The sequence below is a fragment of the Artemia sp. Qi Xiang Cuo genome, chromosome 9 (genome assembly GCF_049724085.1).
Source record: "Artemia sp. Qi Xiang Cuo chromosome 9, ASM4972408v1, whole genome shotgun sequence".
In the NCBI taxonomy this organism is placed as follows: Eukaryota; Metazoa; Arthropoda; class Branchiopoda; order Anostraca; family Artemiidae; genus Artemia; species Artemia sp. Qi Xiang Cuo.
The window spans coordinates 37,179,421-37,194,840 of record NC_142802.1 but is presented as its reverse complement, the minus strand read 5'-3'; the positions used below and the strand labels follow the sequence as shown (position 1 = coordinate 37,194,840).

Sequence of the window (15,420 nt, the reverse complement as noted above, 5' to 3'; positions counted from 1 at the left end):
GGCATAATTTCTGAGACCACACTGGCTAATCATGATAAACAAAAAATCGCGAAGAAAGGAAACGAGGACAATTAACAGCCAGTGAAAAAATTGAAAAATTATGCAAATATTTCGGTCAAGACCTCCGCTTGACCGTCCTCAGTGCAGAATAAAACTGATAAAAATATAAAACCAAACCTGCAAATAAAAACACCAAACTAAAATTGGACGACCCTTTCCTAGTAACGGTGAAAGGGTAACTGAATAAAAAACACAAGTCTAAATGGCATTTCAAAATTTCATTTTGCGTAAAGCACTTTTAAAGGCTGATCACTTTCCAGTTTGATTGTTATCGGAGACTCTATTCGATTGCACAATATAACTTTGTGGATGTATGTAAAAACGATCAGAATTAATAATTTTGTCATAAATGGGACTTAGAAAAATTTCTCCAGTGTCTCTAATGAGAGCTACCTTTTGGTGAATGTGCTTTTTTATTTCAACTGCCTCCCTGAAAACTTGCTTGAGACCTTTGACGGGGGCAACGATAGAGGCCTCGTCAAACAAAATGAAATGGTGTGGATTCTCGTACACATGTTGCGCCAAGGCGGAATCAAAAACCTCAGGCCTTTGGCGTAACCTCATTGCCTTGTCGATTGAGGACTTGTGCTCAGATAACCTCTCCCCCAATTGCTGTTGGGTTCTACCAACATAAAAACAGCCACAAGAACAAAGAATTCTATAAACACCACTACCCAGAATAGGGCTGGTTTTATCTTTGCCGTTGTTAAAAAAGTTCTGTGTAATATTTGAATTTTTAAAGGCAACGCTAAGTTTATGTTTTTTAAGGATTCTTTTCAATTTGTCACTCAATTTTGGAATGTAGGGTAGAAAAGTGAAAAGTTTCTTATCATCCACCAATGGGACGGTATCTGTTGGGGCTTGTGGACCTGATGCCCTCCCCTCTGCCTTTTTTCGTCTTCTGTCTATAATGGTCTCAATTAATTTTATAGGGTAGCCATTGCAAAATAAAATGTCCTTAATATAGTTCAATTCTGAGTCTATGTGAGGCTCTGAGCATATTCTTATTACTCGGTAAACCAAATAAATAACAACTCCTCTTTTTATGCAGGGAGAGTGGTTGGAGGAAAAATGCAAATACCTATCGTTATGCGTAGGCTTTCTATAAATAGAAAATTCAAGGCCAGGAGACTTATTGAAAATTAAAACATCTAGGAAAGGAAGTTTGTGGTTATGTTCTAGTTCTATAGTGAACTGAAGGTTAGAGTCCAAAGTGTTTAGATGAGTTAAGAAGGAGTCAAGTGACTCTCCTCCATGCTCCCACAGAGAAATAACATCATCGACAAACCTGCCCCAGAAACGGTGTTTTATCGGAAAATTTTCCAGAGCAGAGATTTCTATGAATTCCATATAAAAAGTTGCCAAAAATGGTGAAAGACTTGTACCCATGGGTAAACCCCTAATTTGGGTGAAAAATTGATTATTGTATCGGAAATATGAGGAGGAACTATTGCAAAGACGGACGAGACGCATAATAGTCTCTATATCCAGTGTTTTGTAGTCTATTTGATCAATATTATCTTCTAAGTTCCTTTGAAGAGCTAGTTCACATTTTTTAACATCACAAGATGTATACATAGAAATGGCATCAAAACTAGCCAAAATTGTATCTTTTTTTATTTCAATGTCTTTCAATTTTTCAACAAGGTGAACTGAGTTTCTTATGTATGAAGTTTGCGTTTGAATAAGGGGGTGAAAAAGGTTGGACAACCAGTTCACCAAAATGGCAATCGGGGAGCTATAAGAAGCCACTATTGGGCGTAGCGGGACTCCATATTTGTGGAGTTTTGGGAGCCCGTAAAATTTAGGAGCGGAACAGCCTTTAAGATAAAATAATTTATACATTTGTGGAGTAATAAGTCTTTCAGTTTGCAAAATTCCTAGCTCCTTTCGTACTATACGGGTGAACTAATCGGTGGGGTCTGAATCTATGGGCTTGTAAGTATGGGTGTCGAATAAAATATCTGTAACTTTTTTATTATATGAAGTTTTATCAAGGATAACAATTTTATTTCCTTTATCAGCCCTGGTGATAATGATGTTTGGGTCTTTTTTTAATTTTTTGAGAATTTGTGTTTCCTGATTTTTTAAACTTGGGGAATATGGAATGAAATCAAGAATATTCTTAACCACGTCTCCTCGAAGTAAATCTGGATTTTCCATAGCACCACGTGAACCAAATATACCTGCCTCCACATTGGAGACTATCTCTGCGAAATTCACTTGTGTTTGAGGTAGGCAAAATTTAGGTCCCTTGGACAAAACATGGGTTTCTTCCGGAGTAAGAACTTTAGAAGATAGGTTCTCAATGGCCGGACCAGGACAAAATCTTGGAAGAAAACATCTGGAATTCTGAAATTTTTCGTACTCTAATTTTTCAAACTTTTCTGATAAACGAGCCTTAGCCATACAAAAGTCGTGGCGGAAAGTATTCTGAGCTATTCTAGATATCTGCTGAAAATCCGTCGGTGAAAGGTTTTGCTGTAGAAATTGTCGAGTTTTTGAAATTGTATTACTTAGGAAAAAACGTCGTTTTTTTTGGTATTTTAAAATTTGTACCAAAGACAGAAAAACAACCCTATACCTAAATTGCCTTTAGGATTGTGTACCTAGGGTTAGGCGGAAAAGAAGAGAAATCGGAAGAATTCTCTTTACTCTACAACGCTGTAAAAATTCTTGTTGATTAATAAGGTTGGCGTGTTTTTTAGACAAATCAAAATAATTAAGAACAGACTTGGTCAAAAGCTCCCCGTAAGCTAGTCTCAAATAATTTCTGAGACCACACTGGCTAATCATGATAAACCAAAAATCGCGAAGAAAGGAAACGAGGACAATTAACAGCCAGTGAAAAAATTGAAAAATTATGCAAACATTTCAGTCAAGACCTCCGCTTGACCGTCCTCAGTGCAGAATAAAACTGATAAAAATATAAAACCAAACCTTAAAATTAAAACACCAAGCTAAAATTGAATGATCCTTTCCTAGTAACGGTGAAAGGGTAACTGAATAAAAAACACAAGTCTAAATGGCATTTCAGAATTTCATTTTGCGTAAAGCACTTTTAAAGGCTGATCACTTTCCAGTTTGATTGTTATTGGAGACTCTATTCGATTGCACAATATAACTTTGTGGATGTATGTAAAAACGATCAGAATTAATAATTTTGTCATAAATGGGACTTAGAAAAATTTTCTCCAGTGTCCCTATTGAGAGCTACCTTTTGGTGAATGTGCTTTTTTATTTCAACTGCCTCCCTGAAAACTTGCGTGAGACCTTTAACGGGGGCAACGATAGAGGCCTCGTCAAACAAAATGAAATGGTGTGGATTCTCGTACACATGTTGCGCCAAGGCGGAATCAAAAACCTCAGGCCTTTGGCGTAACCTCATTGCCTTGTCGATTGAAGGACTTGTGCTCAGATAACCTCTCCCCCAATTGCTGTTGGGTTCTACCAACATAAAAACAGCCATAAGAACAAGAAATTCTATAAACACCACTACCCAGAATGGGGCTGGTTTTATCTTTGCCGTTGTTGAAAAAGTTCTGTATAGTATTTGAATTCTTAAAGGCAACGCTATGTTTATGTTTTTTAAAGATTCTTTTCAATTTGTCGCTCAATTTTGGAATGTAGGGTAGAACAGTGAAAATTTTCTTATCATCCACCAATGGGACGGTATCTGTTGGGGCTTGTGGACCTGATGCCCTCCCCTCTGCCTTTTTTCGTCTTCTGTCTATAATGGTCTCAAGTAATTTTATAGGGTAGCCATTGCAAAATAAAATGTCCTTAATATAGTTCAATTCTGAGACTATGTGAGGCTCTGAGCATATTCTTATTACTCGGTCAACCAAAGAAATAACAACTCCTCTTTTTATGCAGGGAGAGGGGTTGGAGGAAAAATACAAATACCTATCGTTATGCGTAGGCTTTCTATAAATAGAAAATTCAAGGCCAGGAGACTTATTGAAAATTAAAACATCTAGGAAAGGAAGTTTGTGGTTATGTTCTAGTTCTATAGTGAACTGAAGGTTAGAGTCCAAAGTGTTTAGATGAGTTAAGAAGGAGTTAAGTGACTCTCCTCCATGCTCCCACAGAGAAATAACATCATCGACAAACCTACCCCAGAAACGGTGTTTTATCGGAAAATTTACCAGAGCAGAGATTTCTATGAATTCCATATAAAAAGTTGCCAAAAATGGTGAAAGACTTGTACCCATGGGTAAACCACTAATTTGGGTGAAAAATTGATTATTATATCGGAAATATGAGGAGGAACTATTGCAAAGACGGACGAGGCGCATAATAGTTTCTAATCATTTCAAAAACTAGACAATTTCTACAGCAAAACCTTTCACCGACGGATTTTCAGCAGATATCTAGAATAGCTCAGAATACTTTCCGCCACGACTTTTGTATGGCTAAGGCTCGTTTATCAGAAAAGTTTGAAAAATTAGAGTACGAAAAATTTCAGAATTCCCGATGTTTTCTTCCGAGATTTTGTCCTGGTCCAGCCATTGAGAACCTATCTTCTAAAGTTCTTACTCCGGAAGAAACCCATGTTTTGTCTAAGGGACCTAAATGTTGCCTACCTCAAACACAAGTGAATTTCTCAGAGATAGTCTCCAATGTGGAGGCAGGTATATTTGGTTCACGTGGTGCTGTGGAAAATCCAGATTTACTTCAAGGAGAGGTGGTTAAGAATATTCTTGATTTCATTCCATATTCCCCAAGGTTAAAAAATCAGGAAACACAGACTCTCAAAAAATTAAAAAAAGACCCACACATCATTATCACCAGGGCTGATAAAGGAAATAAAATTGTTATCCTTGATAAAACGTCATATAATACAAAAGTTACGGATATTTTATCCGACACCCATACTTACAAGCCCATAGATTCAGACCCCACCGATAAGTTGACACGTTTAGTACGAAAGGAGCTAGGAATTTTGCAAACTGAAAGACTTATTACTCAACAAATGTATAAATTATTTTACCCTAAAGGTTGTTCAGCTCCTAAATTTTACGGGCTCCCAAAAATCCACAAAGATGGAGTCCTTGTACGCCCAATTGTGGCTTCTTATAGCTCTCTGACTGCCATATTGGGGAAATGGTTATCAACACTTTTTCGCCCCCTTATGCAAATGCAAACTTCATACATAAGAAATTCAGGTCACCTTGTTGAAAAATTGAAAGACATTGAAATAAAAAAAGATACAATTTTGGCCAGTTTTGATGCCATTTCTATGTATACGTCTTGCGACATTAAAAAATGTGAACTAGCTCTTCAAAGGAATTTAGAAGATAATATTGATCAAATAGACTACAAAACACTGGATATTGAAACTATTATGCGTCTCGTCCGTCTTTGCAATAGTTCCTCCTCATATTTCCGATATAATAATCAATTTTTCACCCAAATTAGGGGTTTACCTATGGGTACAAGTCTTTCACCATTTTTGGCAACTTTTTATATGAAATTCATAGAAATCTCTGCTCTGGAAAATTTTCCGATAAAACACCGTTTCTGGGGTAGGTTTGTCGATGATGTTATTTCTCTGTAGGAGCATGGAGGAGAGTCACTTAACTCCTTCTTAACTCATCTAAACACTTTGGACTCTAACCTTCAGTTCACTATAGAACTAGAACATAACCACAAACTTCCTTTCCTAGATGTTTTAATTTTTAATAAGTCTCCTGGCCTTGAATTTTCTATTTATAGAAAGCCTATGCATAATGATAGGTATTTGCATTTTTCCTCCAACCACTCTCCCTGAATAAAAAGAGGAGTTGTTATTTCTTTGGTTGACTGAGTAATAAGAATATGCTCAGAGCCTCACATAGACTCAGAATTGAACTATATTAAGGACATTTTATTTTGCAAGGGCTACCCTATAAAATTACTTGAGACCATTATAGACAGAAGACGAAAAAAGGCAGAGGGGAGTGCATCAGGTCCACAAGCCCCAACAGATACCGTCCCATTGGTGGATGATAATAAAATTTTCACTGTTCTAAACTACATTACAAAATTGAGTGAAAAATTTAAAAGAATCATTAAAAAAAATAAACTTAGAGTCGCATTAAAAAATTCAAATATTACACATAACTTTTTTAACAACGGCAAAGATAAAACCAGCACCATTCTGGTTAGTGTTTTTTATATAATTCATTGTTCTTGGGGCTGTTTTTATGTTGGTAGAACCCAACATCAATTGGGGGAGAGGTTATTTGAGCACAAGTCCTCAATCGACAAGGCAATGACGTTACGCCAAAGGCCTGAGGCTTTTGATTCCGCCTTGGCGCAACATGTGTACGAGAATCCACATCATTTCATTTTGTTTGACGAGGCCTCTATCGTTGCCCCCGTTAAAGGTCTCACGCAAGTTTTCAGGGAGGCAGTTGAAATAAAAAAGCACATTCACCAACAGGTAGCTCTCAATAGAGACACTGGAGAAATTTTTCTAAGTCCCATTTATGACAAAATTATTAATTCTGATCGTTTTTACATACATCCACAAAGTTATATTGTGCAATCGAATAGAGTCTCCGATAACAATCAAACTGGAAAGCGATCAGCCTTTAAAAGTGCTTTACGCAAAATGAAATTCTGAAATGCCATTTAGACTTGTGTTTTTTATTCAGTTACCCTTTCACCGTTACTAGGAAAGGGTCGTCCAATTTTAGTTTGGTGTTTTTATTTTAAGGTTTGGTTTTATATTTTTATAAGTTTTATTCTGCACTGAGGACGGTCAAGCGGAGGTCTTGACCGAAATATTTGCATAATTTTTCAATTTTTTCAATGGCTGTTAATTGTCCTCGTTTCCTTTCTTCGCGATTTTTTGTTTACTAATCGGGATTGGTCTCCCACTTGGCTGGTCAATATTTATAGCATTTTTTGCTATTTCATCAACCTGATGATTACCACTTATGCCAGAGTGCCTAGGAATATACTGAAAATAAGTTCTTATGCCACTTGAAGCAAGTTTATCTATAATACTGAGACAATTATAAGTGTCAATGTCCAACTTATACTGAGGAGCTGAGGCCAGCAACTCAAGGCTTGATAAAGAGTCAGAATATACTATAATATTACTTGAATTTGCAATCAAAGGTTGGTTTTCATTAAGGTGTTCTAATGCCATTATTATGGCATTTAATTCAGCAGACATTATAGATACATCATTATATAATCTCTCTCCTATTGCAATTTTCAGGTGACGAAGGAAAGCACCACTTGCTACCTTCTCATTCATTTTTGACCCATCAACAAATATTTGGAAGTGATTTTTATAAGTATATGTATTAAGTTCGGCAAAAATTTTCTCGACAAAGGCAGAGGGGGCTAAATCTTCAGTCCACTTTGAAAACTCTTTATTTATTGTCGGAATGGACCAGTTCCGTGGAGGGGATCGTGGGAAAATGAGTGCAATAGACTTTACTGGTACGAGGAACTTCTTCTGAATAATGGCATACTCATCTGCAATGCCTCTATACATGGCTGGATTTCTTAACCAATTATGTAGGGTGTGTGAGCTATTTGATTCAATTTTTGTAAGATGTTTTGTCAAGAGAAAGCTACGTCTCTCCCTTATTGTTGTTAATCCACTCTCCATAAGCAGAAACTTGGCGGTTGTGGGTTTCCTAAGACCAAATATGAGACGTATTATATCATTTTGTTTTGTTTCAATTTTTCCATCTGGGTCTTTGCACATGCACCATAGATGATGAGCCCATAGTCAATATGGGGTCTTATATGTGATTTGTAGAACTGGAGTAAGGTTTTCTCCTTACAGCCCCAGGGTGTGGAAAGAAGTCTTTTTAGCAGGCTATATTTGTTTTTCTATAGCATTTTTTTATTGTGTTAGAGATGTGGAGGTGGAAATTAAGTTTTTGGTCAAGCATGAGACCTAGGTAATTAATATGATTATCTTCTGGAATAGTTGTTCCATTTAGAGTTAGTTTTGCATTAACATGGTTAATTGTTCAGGTGGTGGGACAATAACCTCTTTTTCTTCCAGCAATTTATCCAGACCATATCCATGTCAAAATCCAAAACTCAATCATCATTGCTATCATTTTCAATTTGTTTGGTTTGTTAAACCTTGGCTTATCTTTTGTTCTTCTTCTTCCAACAATTTATCTAGTCCAGGTTTTGATTTTACAAGGTATGAAAGACACTGACAACACCCTTTGTTTCTTTCAATTGTTCAAAGGGTGGGACAAAAACTTATTTTTCTTTCAACAATTTATCCAGTCCATATTTTTGATTTTCAAAAGTATGGTAGGTATTGATTACCTTATACATGTCAAAATCCAGAACCCAATCATCATTGCTATCATTTTCACTTTTTTTGGTTTGTTACACCTTGGCTTATCTTTTGTCATGATGAAATACATATTGCTAAACCTTTGTTTTTTTTAACAAAGGTATGGAGCAGATGGCAGGCTTCTATATAAAGATTCTCACTGTTGCTTGTCTTCTAAACACCAACAATTTGAGTCTTTTCTTGATGTTATGATGTCCAAATGGACCTTAAATTAGATGTGGTACCTTTGTAAAATTAATTATTTTTTTATTAGATCTTTAACTCTTGCCTCTGCTTATCTTTTGTCACTATGAAAGACATATCGCCAAACCTTTGTTTCTTTTGATTGTTCAGGTGGTGGGACAAAAACTTCTTTTTTTTCCAATGATTTATCTAACCAGATTTTGATTTTATGATGTACAGAAGGCATTGCCAACCACCTTTGTTTCTTTTAATTGTTCAGGTTGTGGGACAAAAACTTCTTCTTTTGCCTTGGCTTGGTTTATGTCATTATGTACGACGTATTGCCAACCTTTTTTGTCATTCAATTTTTCAAGGTGTGAGAAAAAAATTTTTCTTTGTCCAACGATTTGCCCAGTCCATGTTTCTGAGTTTCAGAGTTATGGTAGGCATTGATAACTTTATCCATGTCAAAATCCAAAACCCAATCATCATTGCTATCATTATCAATTGGATTGCTTTGTTACACCTTGGCTTGTCTTTTGTCATTATGAAATGCATATAGCCAAACCTTTGTTTTTTTTTAACAAAGGTATAGTAGGCATTGATGACCTTATCCATGTCAAAATCTCAAACCCAATCACCATTGCTATTGTTTTCAATTTTGTTATGTTGTGATTCTTGGTGTTCAGGTTGATTTTCATTGACTTGCTGCTCTTCATTTTCATTTCCCATCTATTCCATAAAAACCTTATATGCCCCAAGCGTATAACTTAAAGCCCTTGCTCCAGGGGATTGTGCCAACCCTGAAAGCATTTTTATATGTTTTTTGGACTATTTTAAACAAAATTGCCATCACACAATTTCAATCACAGGCATTTGGTGAAAAAAGGGGTATTTGGGTAGGGGGTGCTACTTGACCTCTATCACTACTGACTCTTAAAAAGGAACTAGAACTTCAGATTTCAATCAAATGAGCCACCTCTAAAGCTCATACAACCATCCCTTTCATAAGAACCTAAAATGACCCAGAGGCATAACTTACAACCCTTGCCCTCAGGCTCTGGTGGTTTGTATCAACCTCAAAAGCCTTGTTTGAATATGGAGACTGTCTCAAAATATCTATTGGATACATGTCAGGAAAATATGACCTGTTTGTGTGTGTGTATGTGGGGGAGGGGGGATATCTGTGCTCTGATGACTTTGACTCTTAAAAGGGCGCTAGAACTTATTATTACCAATCGAATGAGTCCTATCCAAAGCATATATGACCACCCTTTTTATAAAAACTTTATATGCCCCAGGGGCATAACTTACAACCCTTTCCCTGAGAGCTGTAGGGGGAGGGGTTGTCTTCATTAAAAACTTAATTTCCAGAACCTTCAACTACGATGAATAAAATTGTTATAACCAAATTTTGATTGGAGGTGTTAAAGCAAATGCTGAGCATGGAGGGGGGGCTGTTTGCTCTCAAATCACTTTGACTCTTAGAAATTAGGCACTATAACTTCCAATTTCAAATCAAATAAGCCCCATCTGATGTTTATATGACTGCCCATTCAATAAAAACCTTATAAGCCATCACAAAATAACTTACAACCCTATCCTCAGGGCACTGGGGGGTTATGTCATCCCTAGAGACCTTATTATATGTTCTTTTGACTTTATATGCCCCAGGGGCATAACTTACAACCCTTTCCCTGAGAGCTGTAGGGGGATTGTCTTCCTCACAGACATAATTTCAATAACCTTCAACTACGATGAATAAAATTGTTATTTCCAAATTTTGATTGGAGGTGTTAAGGCAAATGATGAGCATGGAGGGCGGGGGGGGGGCTGTTTGCTCTCAAATCCCTTTGACTCTTAAAAATGGCACTATAACTTCCAATTTCAAATCAAATAAGCCCCATTTGATGTTTATATGACTGCCCATTCAATAAAAACCTTATAAGCCATCACAAAATAACTTACAACCCTATCCTCAGGGCACTGGGGGGTTATGTCATCCCTAGAGACCTTATTATATGTTCTTTTGACTATTTTGAAAAAAATCAATATCTCATAATTTTAATCAGATGTTTGGTGAAATGAGTGGTTGCAGGGGAGGGATGGGGGCTGAATGCCCTCCATCACTTTTGACACTTAAAAAGGAACTAGCACTTCCAATTTTCAACCAAATGAGCCTCTGGTTAAACAACCATCCCTTCCATAAAATCATTAAATACCCCCTGGACATAACTTAAAACTCTTGCCCCTAATCTTTGGGGTTTATTTCAACCCCAAAAGCCTTGTCATATGATATTAGACTATTTCTGATAGAATGGCTATCTCAAAATTTCTCTTAGATACATTTTGGAAAAACACAATGTGTGTATGAGGGGGGGAGTAGCTGCCCTCTGATCACTTTGACTCTTAAAAAGAGCACCAGAGTGTATTATTACCAATCCAATGAGGCCCCTCCAAAGTTTATATGACCATGCTTTCAATAAGAACCTTATATTACCCCAGGGCATAACTTACAACCCTTGCACTGAGGGCTGGGGGGATCTGTTATCCTCAAAGACATAATTTCCATACCTTGCAAAAATGGCTATCTCAAAATTTTGATTGGAAGTGTTTGGGGAAATGATGGGCGTGGGGGGATTCTTTGACTATTAAAAAGAGCACTAGCCCTCTCAATTTCCAATCAAATGAGCCCTTTTGAAGTTTTTACAACAATGCTTTCTATAAAAACCTTGTATGCCCCCAGGGCATAACTTACAACCTTAGCCCTGAGAGCTGTGCAGGGGGGTGGGGGTGTCACACTCAAAGACATAACTTGTGGACCCTTTGACTAAGTTCAAGAAAATGGCTATATAAAAATGTTGATCAGAAGTGTTTGGGGAAATGATGGGCATGGGGGGGGGGGGGCATTTGCCCTCTGATTGCTTTTGACTATTAATAAGGATACTAGCCATCTCAATTCCCAATTGAAAGAACCCTTTTTGAAGTTTCTCAGATAATACTTTTCATAGAAACCTTATATGCCCCCAGGGAATAATTTAGAACCTTTGGAATGGGGGGTTTGTCATCCTCAAAGACATAATTTCCAGACCTTTCAACTATGTTGAACAAAATGGCTATCTCAAAATTTTGATTGGATGTGTTTGGGGAAATGCTGGGCATGAGAGGGGGCTTAGTTGCCCTTCAATTTCTTTTGACTATTAAAAAGGGCACAAGCCCTTTTAATTTTCAATCAAATGAGCCCTTTTTGAAGTTTCTATGACAGCACTTTCTATAGAAAACCTTGAATGCCCCCAGTGCATAACTTACAACCCTTGCCCTGAAAGCAGTAGGGGGGGTTCATCCTCAAAGACCTCATTTCCAGAACTTCTAACTACCCTATGTTGAACATAATGGCTATCTCAAAATTTTGAGTGGATGTGTTTGGGAAAATGCTGGGTGTGAGAGGGGGTTAGGTACCCTCCAATCATTTTTGACTATTAAAAAGGACCCTAGCCCTTTCAATTTCCACATTAGGGGGGTGGGGGTAAAGTTTAAACTTACCTCCCATTTACATCAGAAATAAAATTTGCCCCTCCCCCTAATTTGCAAATATATAGGCTACCCTGAATTGGTATATATAGGGGTGGGGGTAAAATTCATTTCTGACCAAAATGATTAGGCTATTAGGCTAAATTTGGAAAGAGCATAAAAAAACGCATCAAGTGGTATATTCACTTTATACCTAAGTCAATAATATGATTTGGTAAAAATTTACCATAGAATCTTGCTTATGTTCACTGGAAACACTATAGGCTAATAAAAAGAGAAGGATAGTAGGCCTAACACTGAATTCCTCATTTAGGTCTTTCTAACCTAATGCATAATGTGAAAATCATCCACCACTCACTTATGGGGTCAGATTTAGCCTAAATTTATATACAAAAAGCGTGTCTAGATAACACTTTACTAACAAAATTTTTACTTCACTTGAGATTTTATTATTTCAATTAATCACGTTTTCCTTTTTTGATTATTTTGCCAGACTTTTTGCGAAGCAAGTAAGACACGAGTCTAATTAGGAAAGCCAAAATAACGACGTTTTATTGAAAAAGAAATTCTAAACAGAAATATGTCTTCTTGCTAAGAATCTGTCAATTGAATTTTTTTTTAGAATGAAATGAAGAACTATTCGGCTTCTGTATAAATAATATTGAAAAAAGCATTCTAAAAGTTTTGCGAAAATTTCGCTAAGCTTCATTAGAAATCTGGCGGGAAAAAATAGTCTGCATTCTTTAGAGAGATCTGGCTGTATTCCAGTAAATTAAGGTGGTTATTTGCAGGATATTAAACTAGGCCTAATTCTTGAACTAGGACTCAATTTACACTTATTTTACCATAAGGGATTAAATCTGATGGATGGTCTTGTGCTAAAGAAAGATGAACCAACTGGAAATTATCAATCTGCATGAAGTCAAGATTGATTAGGCCTTGGCTATTAGCCTATCAAAGAAATAGGCTAGGCTAATCATAAATCCTTGTGACTTTTAAATCCCCTAATTTAGAGAATACCATAATCAATTTAAAATGTGTATCATACTTTTCCTCCTGGACAAAGTTTCTCCAGTAGGCTAGGTAAACCCAACTTTCAGGAATTAAATTCTAAGCTGATTCATGAAAGTTCTATTCACCTGGCACTAATGTGTTCTTTCAAAAATCAAAGAATAAGTATCCGGAAAGTGGTTGTTAAGGTTACTGTAGGGCTAGGTCCAATGTAAAAACAACAAATATGGATATAAACAAAATTTTTGTATGTTTTTTGTTTTTTTTTGTGTACCCCCCCCCCCCCCCAAAAAAAAAATCTTTGAGTAAAACTCCCTCCAAAAAAATCCTGGGTATGGCCTTGCCTAGGTCTATTTGATTGCTTTTCATGAACTGTTTGCTATTCTAAGCTTGGTTGGGTGGTAAATTTTTTGCAATTCATATTCTTGACTTACAAATAAAGTAAACATACTGCTTGATGCCTTTTTTATGCTCTTATGCTTTGTCTTTGAAGTTTCAACTTAATACAAGTAACCATAGCCATGGGGGACCACCCCTCCCCCAATTATTTTGGCATTTGTTAAAATTTTGTAAAATTGGCCAAAATTTAGCAAGATTCTTGTTTTCTGCAGAAACTTTGGCATAAATCAGGTAGCAATTTGGTAAAATTTACAAAGATCCCCCTCCAATAAAATGAGCCTCAGGATGCCCCTGACCATAGCTATCCAATACTTCTCTTAAAACTGGCTTTGTGAACCAATTTTTGATGAGAAATAAGCACACAAAGACAATAGCAAGCAAAAGTAAGAAAACTATTAGCTTACACAGGCAACCCAAAAGGCTCATTTCATGACTAAAAAGTGCAGGTTTTCCTTCATAGTTGTATATGCCTGTTCAGAACTGACTAATGAAGATAATAGTGACTTAGATGAATTTTACTTACAGCTACAGGGACAAATAGACAAGGTGCCTGCTAGAAATATAGATTTTCTATTAGGAGATTTTAATGCCCATGTTGGTAGAAATAATCCTAACCCAGGCAAATTTGGTATAAGAGAAGAAAACAGTGATCATTGTAACTGCTTCAATCTTGTAGGGATAAATATCTAGTTACAACTAATGATGTATTTGGTCATGAAATGTTCCATAAACTAACATGGTATTAATAGGTTGGTTAGGCAGCTAACCTTATCAATTGTGTTGTTGTAAACTGAAGACTGGCAGTATTGATACAAGGGTTTATAGGAGTCCTCTTGTATTGTTAGAAGTAAAGATCACCATCTAGTAATGTCTATGGGTCAATCTAAAGCTAGAATTTAGGAAGGGTAGCTACCTTCTGGTAACCTGCAATGTTGATAGATTCCAGGATGAGAATCTGAGAGAAAATTTCCAGGAACAGTTGAATACTAAACTGGAAAGTTTTAAATTTGATGGATGGAATAATTTTAGGAAAATAGTTTGTGAAGTTGCTGATGGTGTCTCAGGGAAGAAAGCTATGAATATTAGTGAAAATACATTATGTTTAATAGGGAGGAGGAGGGGCTTCTACAAGAATTATTTGAATGATAGATCATTTGAAAATAAAAGATGTGTAAAGAAAGTGAAGAAAACATTAAAATATGAATTATAGAGGTGTGAAGTGAAGGTCAGGATAGAATTGCTGAAGATTTGTTAGATGCAGCCAGACAGGATAAAAATAAAAAGTTCTACTGGCATGTTAATAAACTGAGAGTGAATAGTAAAACTGAACTCTTCCCAGTTAAAGATAGGAATGGGGCCATAATTAGTTATAAGGAAAGAGTTACAGAGAGTGAACATTTTGAGAATGTTCTAAACTGCGTTAGGACTACAGGAAAAGATATAGAAAAAATTGACACTTTGGATGTGAAGGGATAGCCCCCTTTAGTCCTCAGTTTATAGGTTATGAGCAAGCATTTGATGTAGCTAGTAGAAGAGTTTTAGTGCATGTCCTGTCCTTAAGGTAGGAAATGGGGTTAGTAGCTGATTTAGTATTAAATCAGAAGTGAAGGTGAAGGAGGGTTGCATCCTATCCCCATTTATATGGATTGTTTTAATGGACCATGTCCTAAAGAGCACAGCAAAGGCAAAGGGAGAAAACAGAAGCAATTAGGGAAGTAAAATTTTCCTAGACTCAGATTGTGCTGGTGATTTAAGCATCCAAGAAAATGTTAGCAAAATGATAGAATTTTTAGAGATTTTGTGAGTTCAGGGTGCAAGAATAGGTTTGAAAGTTAATGTTAAGAATACTAAGTTGCTAAGACTAGGAATTAGTGAAGATGAAGAGTTGATGTTGGGTAACAAAAAAATCAATCAAGTGGATAGTTTACCCA

At 36.4% G+C, this 15,420-nt stretch overlaps 2 protein-coding genes across 4 annotated transcripts in view; one reads left to right on the top strand and one right to left on the bottom strand.

Annotated features, from left to right (window-relative positions):
* LOC148948620 (tRNA (guanine(37)-N(1))-methyltransferase) overlaps positions 1-12,566 on the bottom strand; it is a 48,080-nt gene extending 35,514 nt beyond the window's left edge. The window contains exon 1 of one of the 3 annotated variants that reach the window (XM_089094016.1): positions 12,513-12,566. The gene's annotated coding sequence lies outside the window, so the exon portion shown is untranslated. Of the gene's footprint in view, positions 1-12,501 lie in introns of all 3 variants that reach the window. The other 2 variants (XM_089094017.1, XM_089094018.1) reach the window with 2 other exon arrangements.
* A 199-nt stretch (positions 12,567-12,765) lies between these two features.
* The window catches only part of LOC148948619 (transcription factor E2F5-like), a 48,813-nt gene continuing 46,158 nt past the window's right edge, over positions 12,766-15,420 (top strand). Inside the window, exon 1 of the mRNA XM_089094514.1 lies at positions 12,766-12,856. The gene's annotated coding sequence lies outside the window, so the exon portion shown is untranslated. The remainder of the gene's footprint in view (positions 12,857-15,420) is intronic.